Below are 14188 nucleotides of genomic sequence, written 5' to 3' on the forward strand. Positions count from 1 at the left end.
TGCAATTACACAACTGTCGAAGTTGTTGGCTGACGTTTTCATTCCGTTGCATACACGTGGACGCCTGCATGAGGAGGCACCACAGAAGGCACTTGTGTTGCAACGGTGATGACGCGTCATTCAGTCAATTAGCCGATGGGTTTGTCGTTGTTGCCTTTGAAAGCAAGTGGAAGAGTTATTGGGCAGAAGAGCAACAAAGTATAATAGTTTCGCCTCAGTGCACAGGAATCAGTCCTATCTCGTCAGCAATGCTGCCGTGTAAGTTGCCCATTGGTTCCACTGGTTACCACAGTCAGCACCATGCTTGAGGAGTGGGCACCACACTCCTCACTCCTCTATACCGTTTCGCTAGGCTTTGCAGGAAATTGGCATTATCAAGTGAGATCCACCATGTCTGGCAAGTCGATGGTCTACAAGTCTGGACACTCGTAGAAAGGTTCACGACTGGGGAATGTCTCATCATTAACCACATCTGGACCATCCCCAGCCATACAATCAGGAGAAAGAACACCTTTCACAGACTAATTTCTGATGGTCTTGGAGGCGTAATTAACTGAGAAAATCTCACTCACCAACTGCTCATAGTCTCATAAAGGTTTATTGATTTTCAGCACGTTCCCTTCAGGCTCTGCAGCTCCTTCCTCAATCTCACCTACCTCAGCTCAGGTGTCAGTCAGCATCTGCGGGATAGATCTAGTGTAACGTTGGTCCACTTGAACGGCTGTGGGCAAGTCTGTGCTCACCGGGAAAGGCCCCTCTCTTCTGGGCTCATTCCACTTTCTCCGGGAAACCTGCATATACCTGGTCTCCGGGTCTAATATGTCTGTCCTCTTAAATTCATATATCACAGTTAGTTGTTGCATGTACTACTTAACCTCTAGCTCCAATTCTTTCAAGCTCGGTCCTTCATGCAGACCCCTCCATTTGGCACTGGCATGGTCGACTGGTAAGTATTTATTGCAATGGAACGTTTTTCATGCAATTCGTCGACATGCTGCAGCGAATTAGTGCGAGCGGCAGTCGATTGAACCATTGTACTTGCGCAAATTTTATTGAACTTAGATTTAAAAGTTCCGTTAATCCTTTCCACCTTGCCACATGTCTGGGAATGATATACACATCTAAATTTCGGCTTGATCCACAAAGTCTGCAGCACCCATTTAACCACTCTTTGTGTAAAGGCAGACCCATTGTCTGAGTTGATCTCTGACGCTATGAGAAACTTTAGAATAACTTCATTCGTTAACAAAACTCACTAATGTGGCTGTCCCTGAGTCTTTAGATGGAGTTCCCTCTACCCATCTATTAAACCTGTCGATTGCAACAAACATGTATCTGTTTCCTCTCAACGTCTTTGTCATGTCCACATAGTCAATCACCACATGTTTAAATGGTCCTTCGAAACACAGGTATTTGACCTTTCGTGGTCGAGATCCCGTTTTTAACATTATTCTGAGCGCATACCTCACATTGTGAAAGGATGTAATCCGCTGTCTTATTCTTAGTCCGAATGTGGTAGCACTGCGTCCTGCCTGTCCCCACTTCCAGGGTCCTGTCAGGAATGTGTTGCTCAGCATTAATCGCTGAGCGGACATCTGAGGTAGGTTCTGCCCCGAGTGGGCATGCTGGTACTAACCGACCTCTTCCAGGTTGACACATATGGTATAGTGTTCAGGAGGTCTCACGACATAATTGTTGTTTACTTTTACTTTGCATCGTGGTTCATTCCAGTTCTCTTGGGAAAACGTGGTTCTTCTCAATTATTTTTACTTTAGTCATTTACTACCAAATTGCCAGCATTCAATTTTAATCAGGATCAATAATACTAACGATGAAGTAGTCTTAGATAAAAGAAGGGGAGGTGTGGCCTTGTTAGCCAAGGTCAGGTGGCTGAAAGAACTTTTGAAGAGGACTCGTCTACTGAAGTAGTGTGGGCTAAGGTTAGAGGAGAGGTCACACTGCCTGGAGATTTTTATAGGCCTCCACAGAGTTCCATGGCAACATTATGCTGTCCAGGAGAGAAAGGAACAGGATAGTCATTATGGAAGATTTTAACTTCCCCAATATTGACTGCAAATGCTATAATCTAGTTTGTCAAATAGATCAGTTTTTGTGCAATGTGTACAGGAAGTTTTCCTGACGCTTGTCGAAGGAGCGACAAAAAGGGAGACCACATTGGATTTGTTCTTAGTAAATTAAGCATGGCAGGTGTTTGATTTGGTTGTAGATGATCACTTTGGAGAGAGTGACTATAATTCAGTTACGTTTTGTTTAGCGATGGCAAGTGAAAGGAACATGCCACAGTTCAAGAGTTATCGATGGGGCAAGGGCAATTATGATGCGATTAGGCAAGAATTAGAATTCATAGAATCGGTAGCAAAATGCAGGGAATTCAGACAATGGAACTGTGGAACTGTTTTAAGGAATAGATGGTGCATGTCCTTGATAGGTATGTCCATGTGAGGCAGGGAGGCAGTGATAAGGTAAGGGAACCGTGGTTTACTACAGAAATTGCATCTTTTGTTAAGCAGGAGAAGGACGCTTATGTGTTGATGAGACAAGATGGTTTAGATTAGGTGATGGAGAATTACAGATCAGCCAGGAAGAATTTAAAGAGAGACTTAAGAAGAGAAACGAGAGGTCACGAGCAGTGTTGAGCAAATAGAATAAAGAAGAGCCTTAAAGCTTTCTGTAGGTATGTGAGGAATAAAAGGATGACTAGGGTAGTAATAGGGACAGTCAAAGACAGAAATGGGAAGTTGAAAGTGGACCCGATGGAAATCGGAGAGGTCGTTAACGAACATTTCTCATCGATTTTTACTCAGGAAGTGTAGAATATTGCAGAAGAGAAGAATGAGGTACGAGATATTAGACTTGAAATAACTGACGTTAGTTACAAGTCGTTGGTATCAAGTCTAGAAGGAGTGAAAGTGGTCAAGTTCCTTGGGCCGATTGGGATTTATACGACGATTCTCGGTTAAGCTAGGGAGGATATAGCAGAGCCTTTGGCTTTGAAATTTGAGTCGTCATTGTTCACAGGTTTAGTACCAGAGGACTGGAGGATAGCAAATTCTGTGCCCTTGTTCAAGAAGGGCATTGGAGATGACCCAGGTAATTATAGACCAGTGAGTCTTACTTCTGGACGAGGAAAGGTTTTTGAATGGATTATAACAGATATAAATTATAATCATCTAGCAAGCAACAATTTGATTTCAAGTAGTTAACATGGTTTCATCAAGGACAGGTCGAGTCTCACAACCCTCATTGAGTTTGTTTGAGAAGGTGACCAAGCATGTAGATGAGGGTAGGGCAGTTTACGTGGTATACATGGACTTCAATAAAGCCTGTGATAAGGTTCCACATGGTCGGCTGTTGGAGAAAATGTAGAGGCATGAAATTGAGGGTGATTTAGCATGTTGGATTAGAAACTGTCTTTCTGAAAGACGGTTAACGGCAAATACTTTGCCTGGTGTCCAGTTACTACTGCTGTGGCCACAAGGATACGTTTTGGGACCATGCTGTTTGCTTTTTTTTAATGACTTGGTCGCAGACATAGGTTCGAAGGATTATTAAAATTGCAGATAACACAAAAGGCGGTCGAGTAGTGGACAGTTTGGAAGAATGTTACAAGTTGCAGCAGGACTTCGAAAAACTGCACAATTGGGCAGAGGGGTGGCAAATGGACGTAAAAGCAGCTAAAAGTGAAGTGATGCACTTTGGAAAGAATAACAGGAAGATAGAGTACTGGGTCAATGGAAAGATTCGTGTTAGTGTGGATGTGCAGAGGGATCTTGGAGTCCATATACATAGATCCCTGAAAGTTGCCAACTGGGTTGAGAGTGCATTTTAGAACGCACAAGGTGTGTTAGGTTTCATTGGTAGAGGGATTGAGTTCTGAAGCCGGAATAGCATGCTGCAACTCAACAAAACGTTGGTGCGGCCACACTTGGAATATTGTGTACTGTTCTGGTCACCACATTTCGGGAAGGATGTGGAAGCATTTGAAAAGATGCAGTGGACATTTACCAGGATGTTGTCTTTTCTGGAGGGAAGTTCTTATGAGCAAAGTCGGAGAGAATTTGGTCTGTTCTCATTGGAAAGAATAAGGCAAAGAGGGGATTTGATAGAGACATACAAGATGATTAGAGGATTCGATAGTGTAAACAGTGGAAGTCTTCATCAGAGGATGATGATATCAGCTTGTAGAAGAGCGGCATAAGTGCAAATTGAGGGGTATGAAAGATGTCAGAGGCAGGTTCTTTACTCAGGGAGAGTTAAGGGCGGGGAATGCCCTACCTGCCAATGTAGGCAACTCAGCCAGATTCGGGAGATTGAAATAATCCTTGGATAAGCACATGGATAATGATGGGATAGTGTAGGGGGACGAGCTGAGAATAGTTCACAGGTCCGCGGATCATCAATGGCTAAAGGGACTGTTTTTTGCTGTATTGTTCTGTGTTCTGTTTTATATGTTCTATTGTCCCTTCTAACAGATGGCTATGCTCTGCTTTGTATAAATGTTATTTCTGGTATGGATCGATTCACATCCATTGAAAACTTGATTTGTCTCTGATAAAAGACATATTTATTTCTTATATGTGGTGGATTTTCTATACGTCTCGTGAATGTACGCTCGAGCTGATTCTGATATGGCTCGATCCATTTCTGATGCGTGCTCTGTGTTGCTGTTGATTTCTCTCGTGGCTGCAGTCGCCAAATCTAAAACAACTTCTTTCCTTTCATTGGCACATATTGCCCTTGTTTCTCATTTTCGTTATTGTTTCGATCTCTGGAAGCAGCCATTATGACTGAATATAATATGTGGCATTTTGCCCTCTCCCAAATTGCAAGAATACCTATCTCAGTGATACATGCCATTCCTATATGCTGGTGCCTGTAGGAAGAGAGACAGCCACTGCAAGAATCTCTGAGCAGCGACGTGTAAGAAGACTTGAATATGCGAAAGTTTTTTGCACTTTTTTGTTTTTCAAAGAGAATTACAAATTTCACAGAATATTATAATGGATAATATCGGCTGATTGTAGTTTGTCAACTACAGTTAGACATTTCTACGCATTGCTGCCCAGTGCTCCTCACCCTCTAGATTAAACTGACAAAAGGTGATATATTTAGATTAGCTGGCACCATCTGGTGCTCTGGTTGTCTGGACACCACTGCCAGTTCTCTGAAACGTTGACGCCACTCCTTTCAGCGAGATGGTCCACAAAGAAATTCAGGTTTATTCGAGAGAAGCCAAGTGTCAGGTTTTCCTTTTTCAAAATCGCTCCTGACTACGTACACCAATTAACTTCCAAATGCCAGCCCTCTTGGGGACTTGGACTACAATATGAGAAACAGAGATACAACTATTGTTGCTGGCCTTCGCATGTATCTCAGTTTTCTGATGATTGGACCATAAACAGTGCATGGGAAGATTGGGAGGATGGCAGAAGCGATTTGGAACCTTCGGCTCAAACACAAATTACAGTTAATTCTTTGAGAAAATGGAGTTAGAAAACTAACTCTGCCTCTGTTCTGTGGTCACTGGTAAGGCTCAGGACTTTGCTGAAAAATGATATGATTCATTGCAACAAAATGCTGACACTGTCAGAGGGATAACCACAACAGAAAACGTCACACTAATGTAGATACTGATGCCCAAACAGGCTCAGAGCTCACAAAGGCACTGATTCAAACAGAGGCCTGGAAACTTGCAAAAGTCGTGGCATTATGGAATTTTCTAAAACTGTTAGATATTCTGATATTTACAGAAATACTGACAGTAATACATATTCTGACCGTAACTAATAGCCTAACGTTAATAGAGATCTTTATACAGGTAGCAACAGTCTGAGTTAAGCTACTTGTTTAAATTTTAAATTAATTTTGGAAATTATGTAGCAGTCAACAACTAACTGTTGCATTGGCATTTTCAACGTCTCAACCAAAGAAGTTGTACATGCCTTCCAATCAGCAATCTCATTCTGCACAGACCATTTGAATATATCTTCTCCTTACATCGCTGTTCTAACTCTGACAAGACTCAGGTAGTCTCCGTGCATGTAACACTCGATTGATAGAGACTGATGTCTCTCACTGAGGCTCCATTTGCTGGACAGTCTTTCCTGTAAGGGTAAACCTGGAGAAGGATTGATTGGTCAACCAGTATTTGGGATCCAAGGAGGTGAAGAATGTAGGTGCTTGCTTTTTGGCTTTTAGAATCTAAGTTGCTCAACAGCAACCACATATTATTCTGGGCAAATGCACAGCATTCAGCCCATTGTCTTGTATATTTGGGCATTGTAAGTACACATTTAAATTGTTTTCGGTGTTCTGAGGTCGCCTGTCTCATCCTGCATTACAGGCAGAATGTTCTAGATTCCGATTAGTGTCTGGCTTAACAAATAAAAAGATTTATGGTTCTTAGATCGCCTTGTAGCTTTCGACCCCAGTCGTAAACTTTTGACCATTTCGTTATTGATCTATCTTTCAAAGCAAAACTTCGTAGGTGTCAAATCTATCTTTGCACTTTCTAATTTTAAACATCTTATTTGCAACTGCCCTATATGCCAACTTCCCCACTTTACTGCCTGCCCACGAACGTCTGGGATGGGTGGCATGCTTTTCGGAGGTCTACCAATCATTATGTAGTATGTTTGTCTGCCCAGGTACAACAAGTCAGACTTATTCTGTTTGAATTTTATTTGTAATGATAAAGCCCTTCTGACAAATCTCTATGTCCCATTGTGATCTCAAGTTATTCTCCTCATTATTTACCACCGCATAAAAAGTTTCATCATTCGAAACCTTACTTATCAACTTTTAGACATCTAAGTAGAAGTTGATTACATATAGCAGACAGAACAGGAACACTGACATTGATCTCGACAGGACTACCATGGAGACAGATTAATGAAGGAGTCAGCAATTGATGGCAATCAAATAGTTTGGTTCTTCTCCATTGACCTGATAATCTCAGGCTTTTGACAGTATAGAATCCATGTTTACGAGCACAGACACCTCCATTCTGAGTGTAACTTTCTGTGCATTCTGGTGGATCGGTCACGTGAATGTGAAATTGCTAGAAATTTAAATTTAGTACCAAAGACATGGTTTTGAACGTATATTTCAGTGAAATTCCTCCTACTTATAAAGTCTGAGATTCAGTGTGTTCCATTAAATTTCTCCCTCCTCATTTCCAGATCAAATGTCTGGTCATTCGAGTCAAGTGACGAATGAACTGCCGATGCAGGAATTCAAACTAGACAGGCAGGAGGCTGGACGAACACAGCAAGCCAGGCAGCAACAGGAGGGGGAGAAGTCGACATTTCAGGTTCAACATTGTTCAGGACTGGGTGTGGAATGGAGTTGCTGCAGCTGAAGGAGTAGAAAGGGTCAGAGTGGTGAAGTGAGGATACATGATGGAAGGTAACGTGTATGACCTGTTTCGTCAATGGGATGAGTGAATCCAGTTGTTGACAGGGAAATGTGGCAGTCAGGATGGGAGTCGGGAGATTGGGAATAAGGTTACATTGAATTGTCAAACTCAATGTTGAATCCTCCGATCTGTAGAGTGCTTAAACTTAAGATAAAGTGTTGATTCTCCAATTGACGCTGCGGTTTCTTTTGGACATGGAATAGGCCAAAGATGGGCATGTTGGAAAGTCAAAGGCTGGGGAACTGAAATGGGCAGAGACTGGGAAGTCCGGTCGTCTGCTTCGGACCATCCTGTGAAATTCGGTAAGCTGTTCCCTAACTTTAGACTCTGTCTCCCCGATGTTGAGAGGACCTCATTGTGAGCTTCTGATGCATTATCCTTAGTTGGAAGAGAAGCAGAATATTTTTTGTCTCATCTGGAAGGTGTGTTTGGAGCCCTGGAGGGAGGTGATGTAGGTGGCATACTTGTATTTGTTTGCATTTTCCTGGTTGCAGGGCACGTTACCTGAGGGTTCAGCGGGGAAGAGAAGGTGCAGTGAAAGAAGGAATGATGGAGGGTACGGGCCTTGCAGAAAGCTGATGGGGGTGGGGACAGGAAGATGTTCCTGGCTGTGAGGTTTGTTTGGGGTTCGTGGTTGTGTTTGAGGATAATGCATTGCAGGCGGAGACTGCTGAGGTGGTAGGACGACATAGGACACTCTTTTCTTATCGTGGATGGAATGACTGTGTTCAGAGTGGTGGTAATGGAAAGGAGGTGGTGCGGTGGTGGGCAATATGGATATTCAAAACAGGTCGACATCTGGGATGCTTGCGATTGGGATATGTCTGCATCCAAGCAGATGCAAAGGATTTGGAGCAATTGTGAGATTGGGATGGAATAATTGCAGGATACGGGGTGGGAGGAGGTGCAGTTCAGGTAGTTATGGGTGTCTATACTAGACGTCCGTTTGAATTCTGTCACTGGAGATGGAAATGGTGTGGTCGAGGAAGTAGTAGGAAGGCTGTGAGAATGATCAAGTGAATTTCATAGCGGTATGGAAGTTGTGGGTGAAGTCGATGTTCGGTTCCAGGTCACCCTTGTGTAAGAGGCTGTATCGATGCAGCCATCGATGTAACCATGAAAAAGTTCGGGTACAATACCAGTGAAAATGCTGAAGCGGGAATATTCGATATGACCGGCAAATAAACAGGCATAGCTGGGATGTATCCAGGTACCCATGGCTGGGTAACTATCACAGTCAAGATCAGGTACAATGTTTCCATAACAAACGACGTCATTGAATTTCTGACTTGCACCAGGGCCTGTGCGCTGTAACATTATCCAGAAAGTACTAATTGGACACATTCATGCAAATTAGAAACTGCACAATCAAAGAGCTTTGAGAAAGAAGGAAATAAATAGACACCTTGGACCGTTGTGAAACAAATGACGTGTAGTTATTTTTATGCAAATCTAAAGTTACCTAACTGATGGACTGCCGTTGTTTCGCAGTGTGAAAAGGTCGCTGAGCACAGTCTTCATAAGAAAATAATGAAATAGTCAGAGATTTTGCGACAACTGTAGCAGTTTTACTAATTCTTCTTTTTTTTCTGTTGTCAAAACTGGCAGAAGTAGATTTATGTGGAATGGCAAAAGGAAGAAAGTCGATCTTCATTGATGGAGGAGCTCAGGATTTTCCTACATACTTGCTCTGTAAATATTGGATTTACTTTTCTTATCTTGGCAGAATATTGAGAGAACGAGAACAATTGCCTATTGATATGGAATTCAGAACTGAGGGATTTTACAAAACACATTCAAGAACACATTCGAGTAAAATACAGGAAAGTGAAAGATCTCGTAGATTGTCTATTTGTTCAGAACGTCTAAAATTGTGGAACTCCTGAACAGAAGGCAAAAATCAACACACTAATGTCTTGGCACTGAGTAACACTGGGAATGGAATGCGCTGTGAAACGGTCATTTTATTTCAATCAAAATTCATTATGTCACCAACAAAGAATTATTGGAAGGTTAAATTGCACTTCAGGGGTGGAGTGTCGAGGACCCAGGCTACATTGAAAGCGCATTTCCTGAACTTGGGGTGACCCTAATATTGACGCACATTCTTAAACTAAAACTGTCGCGAAATCTAATAGAGACTGTGAAAGTATACAGACCGGGATCAGACAGTGAAATTGATGTACATCCTGAAATGAATAGATTCACTTAAACTAATGTTCGTTCTTAATCTAATAAGAAATTTGAAAAAGAATCTGCCTGATATTGTTAATGAAACTGTTGTTGAAACTAACAAATCTCCTACATTTAATAAATACTGTTAAACCGACAGAGTCAGTGACACATTTCTTGAAACTAACGCAGGTCCCAAAACAGAAAATAAGAGAGAAGCTGAAAGTAATGAAAATCTTGTAAAGTTGCACTTCATGAATATGATACAGACGCTAAAATTGAAACACTGAAAACAATAAACACTCTGAAAGCAGGGAAACGAAAGAAGGTCGATGTCTATTGATCAGGGAGATCAGAATTTAATGATTGTCATGTTCCATAAATACTGGGATTTGGTGTATTTTTGATTGCATAATATTGAGAGAAATTGTGATTTGATATGTCATTCGGAAACAAAGGACTGCATAAAACACATGCGGCCAGAAATGCAAATAAAATGCAAATAAATGCAGAGAGTGAATGAGCTGCTGGAGAAGCTGCTTTTTCAGAACATGTAAGATTGTGAAACTCCAGAAAAGTAGGCAAATTCCAATAGACGGACTGCTCTGCATTGTGTACCAATGGAAACACAAAGCTTCGTTAAGTTCTGATTTTATGTAAATGCAGACTTACTGTGTACTAAACGAAGAGATTTTGTAATTCCAAATTGTACTTTAGATGTGGAGTGGTTCGAGGAGTGAGGCTAAACTGACAGCCCATTACCTGAGCGTATTCTAAAGTAATACTCATCACTCGTCAGGAACCAATGCAGACGAGACGAAAACAGACAGTGAAATTGATATAGACTATGAAATTGACATATACCCTGAAAGTAATGCAGATCGTTAAACGAATGCTAAACCTGAATCGCATACGGTGCCTGAAATTAATGAATAGCCTTAATCGAAAACAAATCTGAAACTGATATCGACCTTGGAATTATTACAGATCCTGACACAATTTAAAAAAAAACTGAACCTGATACTTCGATTGAATCGAATAGCGACTGAAAATTGCAACGTAAGTGACACAGGTCTCGAAACTAATACACATCCTAAAACAGAAACTTATTCAAAAATTGAAGGTGATGTAAACCCTGCAATGATGCGGTCCATGAAAGTAATGCAGACTATATAACTGAAACTGATACATACGTTGAAAACAATAAACACTCTGAAAGCCTTGTATGGAAAACAGACCGTGAAACTGCCATGGTACTTGAATCAAATTTAGACTTTAAACGAGAAAACAACCCCTTACGCTGATGCACATTTTAATCAATTACACATCCAAATGCAGACACTGAAACACATACAGACCAGAAAGTAATACGTCTCTGAATCTAATGCATGTTCAGACACTAATGTCGACCCTTTAAAAATATTACAGACCCTAAACCTGACACAGACTCAGAATTAATTCCTGCTCTGAAAATTGATACAAAGCCTGAAGACAATGCAGTCTTTTCAACGAAAGCACAACTTGCACTTAATATAAACTGCAAAAATGATAACGACCCTACTACAGACAGGCGCTAAAACTTACAGAGTCTGAGTCGAGGACGAAGCCTGAAATTTATACCATCCTGAAATTAATATATATCCGGGTAGTAATGTATTTTCTGAACATTTGAATGGTCTTGAAATGGACAGGCTCTCTCTCACTATTTTACATCTTGACACGATTAGTGGTGTTAAGCTTATGCAGACGCTATCACTTTTTGAGAACCTAATCGTATTAGAGGATCCGATATTGATGAAGAACATGCCAGAGTTTAGTGGTGAACATGGAACTAAAAGTCATGTTGTCTTGTACGACGTCTTATATTCAGCTTGCAGTGTTTGTCAGCCTTGTCGGGCCCCAAGAATCCCAAACGCAGCAAGTACTCAAGTCTGCTGCCCTATGTACTGGACGTTGCAAGTGCCAGATTAGCGGCCATGCAAATTCAGGAAGTCTGGATGGTGCCAGCAACAGCATGGTCATGTACTCTGCCAATTCTAATATTCCTGCATCATTTGTGTGAGGGTGTGGATGTGTGGCTGTAGTCAAATGAAGGGAACATAAGGACCAAGTACAACCAAACAACACATTCCAACGCCAGGAAAGATGTGCCATTGTTCTCTTTCTGTATGCTATTTCATGGAAAATATTTAATTTGCATTGAAGTTGCCACACTTTAAATCATTGATTTTGCAGCCAACCAGCACTTTGCTCAGAGTCTTGTGACGATGTGGTGTGAGTTGTTGTGCAACTGGCACAATGCATAGCAGAGGTTTGATGGGACCAAAAAGGTAGCAGCTAAACTGGAATACCCCGCAGCGAAACTGACTTCAAAAGAGACAGGTAAGCGGAATGAACTAAAGGAAGACGCTAACAATCTCATAAAGCTGTCACTTATACTCACTTGTTTCGGTGATGGGAGAACTGCTTATCCTCTTCCGATTGAAGTCTTTGCAATTGGAGTTGATCTCAAAGATTACCAAGTAATGATACAGTAAAAGGAGCTGGTTCATTGTTTAGAACATCGCATTCAAGTCAGTTGAGGTTCTGGTAATTGTGATGTTCGGACTACAATTACCTTGCAGTAACTGTTACTTGTACACATGAGATGGAAGTTGGAAGGACGTGTACAGATAGATGCTCTTGTGAGAGAGGTGCTTCTAATTCTCTTGATGATAATAATGATGAAGAGAGTTCGATCGCACCCTGCCTGTGGTGGTTCCGGTGGAACACAGACGTACATCTCATTTTTGCTGCAGTTGCCCCAGTGAATGGAACATGGTTTGAAGCCACACCGTCATACTAATTCGTATTCAAGGACGACCAATCTTTATTTTTTCTCCCATAATGTGGCTCCTTCTTGACACTTTCTTCTGGTAATTCTCTGTTCCTATTTACAGATTATCACACAGTGGCATGAGGACTCTACTGCTGATTCTCGGTTTGATGTGTAAGTTTCTGAATACTCATTCAAACTTCACCCTGTTTAATTGTTTTAATCATGCATAAACAATACCCATGGTGCATTTGTGACTTTTTTAAAATAGCTATTGTATTTACAGTGCTTATAGGGGATAATCTTATGGAAAAAAAAACTATTATTTAATATACTGAATGGACACTACTCTGTCAAATTGTCTCCCTTGTTATTAAGTATTGGCATAAAATTTATGATTATTTCGGGAAGAGCACTATAGTATCCATTACACTACACTAGACTCCAACAAAATGCTTAAGAAGAAGAGGAAGCCAACTGGCACGTCGTGACTCTGCTGTGTCTCAGAATATGTCCTTTGCCACGAATCAATTTTCTGCAATCAGTTCATAACCCTTCACCTCCACCCTTCACCTCACCTGTTCTGAGACGCATCCAATTCCATCTCATAGAGCGGATTGCCGCTGTCTCCATTAGACTCTTAGGCAAAAGTTCCTGATAACAATAGCTGCGGAGAACAATGTATCTGCATTTCAGAATATCATTAATTGACCTTATAAAGGTTTATAAATGTCAGAGGGGCATGGAGAGGATAAATTGACAAAGTCTTTTTTCCTGGGTTGGGGGAGTTCACAACGAGAGAGCAGAGGTTTAGGGTGTGAAGGGGAAGTTATAAAAGGGACCTAAGTGGTGGTACGTGTACGTAAATAGCAGCCAGAGGAAGTAGTGGAGGCTGGTACAATTGCAAAATTTAAAAGGCATTTGGATGTGTATATGAATAGGAATGATTTGGGGGAATATGTGCTGAGAAATGGGACTAGATTGGGTTGGGGTAACTGGTCGACATCGACGGGTTGGACCAAATGGTCTGTTTCCGTGCTGGAATCTCTGTGACTCAATGACTCAAGCAACTGCTTTCTTGTTTTCAATATTTTTGTCAATACGATCACTTTGTCTCGTAATCGACACTGTCAAAACCACTCGTGACTTTCAATGTTTTTTTGTTCAAAACTTCACTCAACCACGACTTCGCAAATGACTACAATTGAAATTTCAGTCGTTCCAGATTACTGTGTCACTCGTCCCCGCTAATATCAATTATAGTTTTGATGCTTCTGGCAGCTCATGTCGCTATGTAAAATTCACTATTCTTTACAACATAATATTAATCAGTTTTTTTTTTGTGACCCTCAGTCCCAGACAGCAAAATCGCCGATGCATGTGTGAACCACACAGTCTTGGACCCGACCTGGAGGAACATTGAATTGGGTGTAAAAGAATGCTTACACCGAGATGAGTGTGGTAAAAATCTCCAACAGGGATGGTACAGGTTTAGTAGGTAAAGAGTGAACTTTCTTGGAACGTTAGTATAATTGTAAAAGGCGGGGTGATGGCTCAGTGATTGCACTGTCAATGGTTTCATTGTCCTAGGGACCAGAGTAAAGCTATGAGAGAATTAGTGGGAGTTAAACAAAAACATCTGTAATTCCGGAATGCTAAACTTATCTCCCTCATTGTTGAAACTGAAAACATCATGTTTCGCAAAGAGAGAAATATAAATGTATTTTAGGGAAGGACCTGTGATATTTTTATAAAATTAAACG

Source organism: Chiloscyllium punctatum, chromosome 43 (genome assembly GCF_047496795.1).
Source record: "Chiloscyllium punctatum isolate Juve2018m chromosome 43, sChiPun1.3, whole genome shotgun sequence".
NCBI classification, from domain to species: Eukaryota; Metazoa; Chordata; class Chondrichthyes; order Orectolobiformes; family Hemiscylliidae; genus Chiloscyllium; species Chiloscyllium punctatum.